We start from the raw sequence: 8,524 nt of genomic DNA, 5'->3' as shown, positions 1-8,524 counted from the left end.
ACGCATTCCAGGTAATGTCCGGTATTATTTCCACTTTAATGAGAAACAATCGATTACGCTTTTCACTCATCCGTTCTCCACATCCCCAGCTCTGGGGCTTTAGATGATGCCTCTCTTACAAGTGCCCACAGGGGCTTGCTGAAGAGAACCCTCGGCCCACCACCCCCCAGCTCCTCCAGCCGCAGAGCAGCAATAACACTGGCGGGCAGCAGAGGGCGCTGGGAGCATGCAGCGGCTGGGAGGAAGCAGGAAGCAGTAGGGTGGGGAGTTTACACTGTGTGGCCCTTCCAAGATGAACTGTGGTTCCTCATCCTCTTGTACCTCATGGAAAATGTGCCACGGGGACAGCATGAAAAAGTGCATGCTGCTTCTGAGGACCACTTACCCCAAACACCCTGACTTCCATGGCCCTGGTCTGTACGACCTAGAAGGACACCTGCTGACCCTACTTTTCTCTTTCTCCCAGCACCAGCTGAACCTAGAGCCAGTACAAGACACCCTCGGGGCAGACCACCACCCATTCACCAAAACCTCTTCCCTCTCCTGGGCGGGTGACTAGCCCGTGTCCGCCAGCCTCCCTTGCTGTCACGTGCGGCCAGGCGGCTGTGTTCTGGGCAGTGGATTGTGAGACAGGACCTGTGCATCCTGTGGGGCCAGACGGTGCCCTCCTCCCGCCGGGTGCAGTCATGGACAAGTAGATCGCAGAGCCGCGAGATGGGAGGCTCCGGGGATTGTTCCGCGTCCCCGCAGGGGCTGCCTGCCAAGCCTGCCTCCATGCGTTATGTGACAATTAACTTCCCAACAGGGTGGAGCCGTGGCACACGCATGGGTCTGTCTGCTCTCTGGGTCCCTGTGGGTCCACGGCACTATGTGAGACACAGGGACAGGCACCGGGTGACAGCCGTGGCAAGAGAGAGTGGACCCTGCCCCACAGAGGTTAGTGGGAGGGAGACCGATCGTCAGGGGTCACTGCCGACAGGTCGCCTCCCTGAGTGCTGAGCTCTGAGCCCCTGACACGAGCGTGGGGTGGTCGCGTGGGTGAGGGGAGAGCCAGCCGCAGCCAGCGGGGAAGGGCAGGCGCTCTGCTGGGCGTGAGGCCGCCTCTGTCCTCACAGCCCCTGGCGCCCGAGCCGGCTGTCTGCTGTGGCCCAGACGGGCCCGCCCTGCCCCAGGCGATGTCAGGCACGCCATCTGAATCCAGCTTTGCCTCGGGCCTGATGGGAGGGCCTCTACGTCTTTGCCAGCCCCCCCGGGGCCTCCCCACCTTCCACCAGATGCTGCAGCACTGTGACGGGGGTCCCGGAGCGTGTCTGGGAAGCACGTGGCACAAAGCGGCAAGCTCCCCCCAGCTCCTGGAAGCGTCCTGGAGTCGGCGGCGTGTGCTCCTGCCTGAAGCCGCGGGCTGAGGACAACCGGTGACTCCGATAATTTCATCCGTCCCAGCCCCCGGCAGTGATGAATGGGCCGGGACTCCGCGGCCTCTCGGGAATCGATATGGTAATATCTTTATCCTGGTCAGGGGCTGAGGTGAGGAGATGGGACACACCCATCTGGCTCTCCCTCCAAATCAGGGGGAGGCCATAGCTCCTGGGGACTGTGGGGCAATGAGGAACTTCTGGGGGACAGATGACGTTGGGGCACGGAGACCCTGGTGTCCAGCGCCTTCCCAGGCTGAGTGACCTCCAGGCATCACTCACGGTCCCTCGGCCCTGGTGTTCTGAGGGACGCTGTGACGAGTTCTGTAAAGGGCCAAGTGACGTGCGTGTCACGCTGTGGGGACAGCACAGAGCTGATGGCTGGAGGCCCTGAGGCCGCAGCCCAGGAGGGGTTCATTCTGTAGCATCCGGGGGTCTGCACATAGCGTGATGAGACCCCCCGGCCTCTGACCAGTCCTGCTCTGTGATTCCTAACAGGTGAACTTACAGACTCAAGGTCACACCTTAAATCAGGGCGAATCGTTTTCCAGAGCGCTGCCCACAGGGGCGAGGGGGTCCGGGCACAGCCCCAGGGCGAGGAGGGGGCAGGCAGCACGGGGACTCTGCCCCTTCAGGGGGACCCAGAACAGCCCCCAGCGAGACCAGCATCACCCGTCTCCTCCTGGTTTTGTTTCCCAGAGCACCTCTGGTGAGAAATGGGCTTCTTTGCCATTGCTCTGAGGCTAAGAGAAATGACACTATTTCCCGGCTCATCTCGCGAGCGATGTTTCCTTCTTTAAAAAAGAGACATCACTGTCTCCTCCTGTTTGCTCTGCTGTGAGGATTACTCATTTGTTCAGCTAAGTCCTCCGACATCAGCTGTCTTGAGCCCTGCGGCCAGCGGAGTGACCAGGTCTGCTGGCCGCCTCTCGGGGCAGAGTCTCGGTGCCCACACAGGGAGCAGGGCCGTGCCTCTGGGGGACAGACACGGCCCCCGGCCCCAGGGCATTGCTCAGTCTGATGGGGCAGATGGCTCCTGATATGCCGGTCAGATGGAGGAGACATGCTCTCAACTCTGCGTGGTCCCCCGGTGGGAGACCGAAGGCAAAGAGGGCCAAACCCTTGCCCTGGGGGCCCCTGGTCTCCAGGGAAACCACAGGCTTCACAGGGATGGGAGACACGGGGTCCCTGCCCTCCAGGCATCCTGCAGTCTGTGGGGAAGGTCAGCACCTGTCCACGGAAGGGTGCAGGGACTACGTCGAGGCAGTGGGGTCCCTGCTCCACAGACGACAAGCATATGCTCGGGATGAGGGGGTGGCTGCCTGATTTGGTTTTATTGACTCTGGAAGGAGCAGAGAGGCGCCTAGCCAACTGGTTGAAGGGGAGAAATGCAGCGATTCAGCCAGATGTTCTCAGCCCCACTCCCGCTGAGACACACGCGGCAGATAGCGGGATGGTGGGCTCGGCGTCCTTCCAGTTCCTACCCAGGCTCTGGCTGGGCTCCATGGGGGCTGGGGCTGAGGGGGGACCAGCGTCATCACTTCAGCGATGGGCCCAACCTGCATGGGCTTGCCTGGGGCATCCCCAAACCAGAAGCCCCTCACCCGTCCCTCCAGAGAGCCCAGAAGACCTGTCCCTGGAGAGCACTGACGTCCCTCCAGGACTCAGGCCTGAGCCATGGCCTCCCGATCACAAGGCCCTGGACTCTGACAGGCTGTGGGTTGGCCCCATAGGAACCTCTGAGGTTCCTGGACCATCAAGGGCAGAAGGGGTACAGAAAGCTGAGGCCCCAAAAGGCTGCCTACTGAGCTCTTGGCGGGAGGCGAAACCATCCACGGCCATGGGTCTCCCTGGTGTAGCTTCTCTCCAGTCTAGGGCCACGATGGGCCCAGATCAGGGTACACGGCTGTCTTCCTGAGGTTGTGGGGGAGCCAGCGTGGGACCTCCTGCCGAGAAGCACCTCCTGGCCGTCCCACTGCCTGTCCCTAGCTGTGCACCATGGGAGTACAAAGTCATTGAGCCAAAGACACTGGTCTGTTTTCTCTGCACTCTGCACAGACCCTTACACAGTGTCCCGAGCCCTGCAATGCCCAGCAACACCTAAGTGGGGAGAGAGGACTCAGATCTTGCCCGGGCCTCAGACTCAGCTCCCTGCCCGGCCCAGGAGAGGAGGAATAGCAGGAAATCAACCCAAGCGTTTTCCATGATCTAGTTCTGTCTATAAGCCAGCAGCCCCTGCGTGTATGAGGACTGGAGTCCACGCCCTCGTCCGCTGGGGTCTGCAGTCCTCTGGGGTCTGGAGCACGCAGCCAACAGTACGCATCGGTGAGCCCGAACACCAGCAGTCCCGGGCGGAGTTGCAAGAGCCAGCCTTCAGTATCCACATGCTCTCTGTCTTTTTGGCCCAAACTCATGTCTAATGAACCTCCGGACACCGTCCGCAGTAATCTGAGCCAACGCCGATCCCTCCCCCTAGCGCCTGCGGCGTCTCGCTGTCTGCAGTGTGCAGGGGTCTGGCATTTTTCATGTTTATTTTGCTCCCTAGTTTCCTGGGTGTTCATCTTCTGCACGATCGATGACTGGTTCCCCTCACAGCCTTCATCACCCAGCACGGAGCCTTGACCTTTGGGACGCTTATTGAGTGAGTGACGGCTTACGGGGCTTCTGCTCCTAGTCCTGCTGGTGACGGTGGGGCCAGAGGGCAGCCTCTCGGGGCCTCGTAGCTGCACTCTCTGGCTTGCCCTCCCGACCACACTCAGAGACCAAGCCGACTCCATCCCAGCTCACATGTGGGCACAGAGAAGTTACAGAGCCTGCCCGAGGTCACACAAGCCAGACAGTTAGTTCCCAGAGTCTGGGCTTCCTGAAAGCAAACACGCCGAACTTAACCACAGCAAACTGGGTTAGTGAGCGTGGGGGCACTGAGCAGGAGAAAGAAGTCGGACCTCTTCTCCTTAGGGTAACGGAATCTCAGAAATATGGGGCACAGAGATCATCTGGTCCAGAATGATTTTGTAAATGAGCAAAGGTCTTGTGTGTATGAGGGATGGGGCTCCGCACCACACGTGTCCTCACGCAGGTCAGGTATGAGCAGGACTGTGGCCCTCTCCCCCTGTCACCTGAAGACTGCAGGGCCCTGGACTGCCACCTGGGGACCTTCAGGGCTGTGACACACAGTTGCTTTGGGAACTAGAACCGTCTGAGAGTGTTTGTACCAAGCCTGTGCCAAACCGGGCCCCATGGTGCTGGTGTTTATAAAATGAGGCGGCTGCCCTCGGTGGTGGACCATCTTGTAGGGCGTGGTTGGATTTCTATAATTCAGTGGAAAAAATTCGACCAGCCCGAGTGTTTGGTAGGTCATCGGTTCCTCTGTATGTGGTGGAGAACCCGCATTTCGAGTGGCTTCAGCGTGTGGACCACTGAAGGTGTGAGCGGGCGGAAGGGCAGGCCCCCTGCACGGGGCGGCCCCCACAGGTGTGGCTCTCACCCAGTTCGCGGCCCTGCAACCTGTGGGAGCGGAAGGTGAGGGGACAGGCATGCCGCCTCGTCCAAGGCCATGGCCTGGAAGTTGCCATCACCTCTGCTCCCACGCGAGGACCCAAGCGTGGTCACGTGGCACTCCTAGCCACACAGGGGAGACCAGCTGGGTTTTTGTTGGGGGGCAGGTGCCCCGCCAAGCACTGGGGAGAAGCCGAGAATGGGCACTGGGCCCGGCTCCCGCCATGTCTGCCAGCAGGGTGGCTCTGCCCAACGCTGACTGGCACACGCGGGGCTTTGCGGAAAGCCTTGCTCCGTCTCCCGACACTGCCCTTCTCATCCGCCCCATCTCTGGCTCACTTGTATGCCTCATAATGAATAATCTTCACAGCACCGGGTGACCCAGACAGGGCTACGGGCTTGTCCTCAGGGTCCAGGGAGGAAGTGGATGTCCAGGGGCTCTGACCTATCCAAGGTCAAGCCGCAAGGTCCTGGCTCCCAACAGCGCGGGGTCCCCGTGTCTCACACAGCCCCGGGAAAGCACTTTGCAAAATCTATTGACTGTTGACTCAAAGCACCGAGCTTGCCGCTCGGACCGTGGGCCTTGTTCTCGTGGCCCAGCCTGTAGCTCGGGCCGCAGCTACTCCAGGGCCGGCCCTGCACTGGCGGCCGCGATGCCAACAGGTGCTGTCCTATTATTTCTGGCCCGTCCCTCCCCACCCTGCCCAGCTCAGATACAGGCTTCTTGGCCGCCCCCCAGGAGATAGTCCTGGGGCTCTGCCAGTGAGGGCAAGGCGCGCGGACAAGGGACGCGGAGCCCCAGCTGCGGACCCGCCCTCCTGGCCAGGAGGTTTCAGGTCACAGACCGCTTGTACTGGGAGGACGAGGTGAACTTGGCTTCCTGGCCTCTGGCGGGAAAATCGATAGCATCCTGCAAGCTTGGATCTCATGCCCCAGAGACATCATTCTTATCCCGTCTGTGGGATGAATTGCAGCCAGCCCCGTCCTCTCACATCTGTGCACAGAACACAGACACAGGCCCGGCCTAGAAGGGGTGCCTGGTGCCGCCCGTTAGAGGCACAGGTGAGCTGCTGGGTCTGGTGGTGCCCTGGGCCGTGTTTGTACTTCCTGCTCAGAGAGTTTCTCCTTGGGGTGTTGGCCCCTAGTCCTCAGAGCAGGGCACCTGGGGGGCAGGTCCTGGCTCTGCCGCCAGCCAGGCTGTGGCCTCGTCAGCTCACCTGCCCTTCTCAGAGACACTGGGCCTTCATCAGAAAGGTGGGCTCCCCAAAACCATGTCTTGGTCTCTTGCAGATCCTGGAAACTCCCCAGCCTATACACTGGCAGGTCCCCGAATGGGACCAGAGCCCTTTGAAGGACCCTTGTCCTGACACGGGTGATCTCCCCGCTGTGGTGTCGCATGGTGCCCTGATGACGGATGGTACGAGCTTGGCTGGGGCCGGCCTCGCTGTGGCCACGCCACACAGAGGGTTGTGCACTGGGAGCCGAAATCAGTACGTGGCACACGCATCTCCTTGGGACTAGGGCCGGGCTGGCAGCGTGGACTTCGGGCTTCGCGCCCTTCAGTGTGCCCTGGGCCCCCCACTGCGGGGAGGTGGGGGCCACACCTGTGTCCACCACAGCATTTGATGCCCAGGGCTCTGTGGCTTTACGGTGTGGTGCTCTCTGTTGGGAGGTCCTATCCCCGGGTGATCGCTCCATCGTCGGTCGTCCCGTGTGCGGTTCCTCGGCCCAAATCCGGGGGAGGAGGCTTTGGACTCACCCTGGACCAACACCTTTTCCTAGAGGCAGACCTGGCTTCGTGGTGCTTGGACACAGGGCCTGTCACCAGGGGACAGGCTGCGGACCCCACGGAGCACAGACCAGCTCCCTTGCCGGGACAGCCGGGGTCGGTGCTCGGGGCTGGAGGCTGGCGCCCCTCTTCTTCCCATGGCACCATAGTCCGCACAGCACTCGTGCTGGGGAAGCTCCCAGATTTACAGAACACGACAACGGCCTGAAGGAGCATGACCGTGCCTCCTTCTCTCCTTCAGGGAGCGGTCTGCGTCTGCGCACTCTCACGGCGCACCTACTGAGCGCTCCCTGCTGGCAGGGACACGGTGCAGACGGCCAGCTCCAGCTCTGCTCCACCCCCCAGCTTGCTTGTTGTCCAAACAAGGACATTTCCAGAAACTGCAGCGGTTCCCCTGGTTCCCCCAGAACACAGGCAGATACAGCCTTGGCTCTGCCTCCCTTCTGTCTGACCGCCAGCTGCCGGGGAGGGAGCAGCTGTCCCCACAGCTGAGGCCCTGCCGCGGGGACAGGCGCCCGGGGAGGTGTCGCCGGGGCGAGCTGCATCCCTGTCAGCTCTGGTCTGGTGCTATTCCTGGCTCCTGGGCCACCAAGTGTCTGAGCGTGAGACCCCCTGAGTCTCTCTCAGCAGCGGTCACTGAGGCACACAGGGGGGCTGGCCAGCACTGCCCGGGGCTGAGCCCACCTAGAGCCGGGCTTTGTGTCCCAGCTTCACCAAGCCTCCCCTACGTCACCCCCTCGCATTGCTCTGTGTCCCCGGGGTGGGTGCTCGGCCGCTCTTGACTCCAGAACCCGGAAACCATTCACCCGGGGGCCACTGCACTGGGCCCTGACCCAGCCCCTGGGGACAGGGAGGGGACCAAGGCCTGCACCCCAAATGCAGGCAGCAGGCCTGTCAACCACTGGGTGTCCGTAGGACACAGCCTGCAAGGGGAGGGTGTGGGAGATGGAGGGGGGAGGGGGCAAAAGAGGGCGTCTCGGTGTCACCAGAGGTGAGGGGGCTTGGAGAGCACCAGCCTCTCCAGAATGTCCAGGGGTTTCCGGGGTTCTTGTTTAAAGGCCCCCGGCCCATCATCTTGCTCAGTTGTCCTGAGTGGGGGCCACGTGCCATTATGCTCACAGACGCAGGCTGGAGCTCCAAGCCTGGTGCAGCAGCTTGGGGCCCACGGAGACCTGACTGGGTCTGGGTCATCCTCCGTGTCTCCATCTGCAAAACGGGGCCACGGGTAGCAGCTGCCTCCCGGGGACGCTGCGTGGGTTCGGCAGGTGGGGCAGTGTCAGGCAGACCTCAAGACACGCACCATCGCATTGAAGTCTTATTTCTACACCCAGGGTTCCTGCAATTGGCCTCTGCGAGCTCCGGGCCCCTGGCCGGGCCTGTGGGAGGAGCGGGCTGCTGGCTGCAGGCCCAGCCCACTGGTTTGCCATCTCGGCAACCGCACCGGCTCCGGCTCTGGACCAGAAGCTTGTCGTGCGACATGCCTTCAGCTCCACGGACGCACTCAGCGAGTGTGTGCACTCAGCCTCCTCTAAAGGCTGTGGCAAGTGGAAATGGCAGGTGAGTGTTGGCGGCCGATGATGCTGCAGGTCGACGCGGCTTCACCCAGATGGAGCGGCTCCCCACGGTGCCAGCTCAGGGCAAGGAGCAGAGGACCCTGAATCAGAGACGCGGGTTGGAGTCCTGAGTCCGGAGCTCTCCCAGCCCCACCGGCCCCTGGAAGCGCCCCCACCACTCCAGGAAGGAGCTTCCTCCCCGCCTCAGGCGGAGGCCTCTAGCCCCGCTGGGCCTGGCCCCCAGCACCCGGCAGCAGGGTGGGGGGGGG

Source organism: Ursus maritimus, unplaced genomic scaffold (genome assembly GCF_017311325.1).
Source record: "Ursus maritimus isolate PB19 unplaced genomic scaffold, ASM1731132v1 scaffold_9, whole genome shotgun sequence".
NCBI lineage: Eukaryota > Metazoa > Chordata > Mammalia > Carnivora > Ursidae > Ursus > Ursus maritimus.
The sequence above is the reverse complement of the archived record's forward strand: the minus strand, read 5'-3'. Positions refer to the sequence as shown.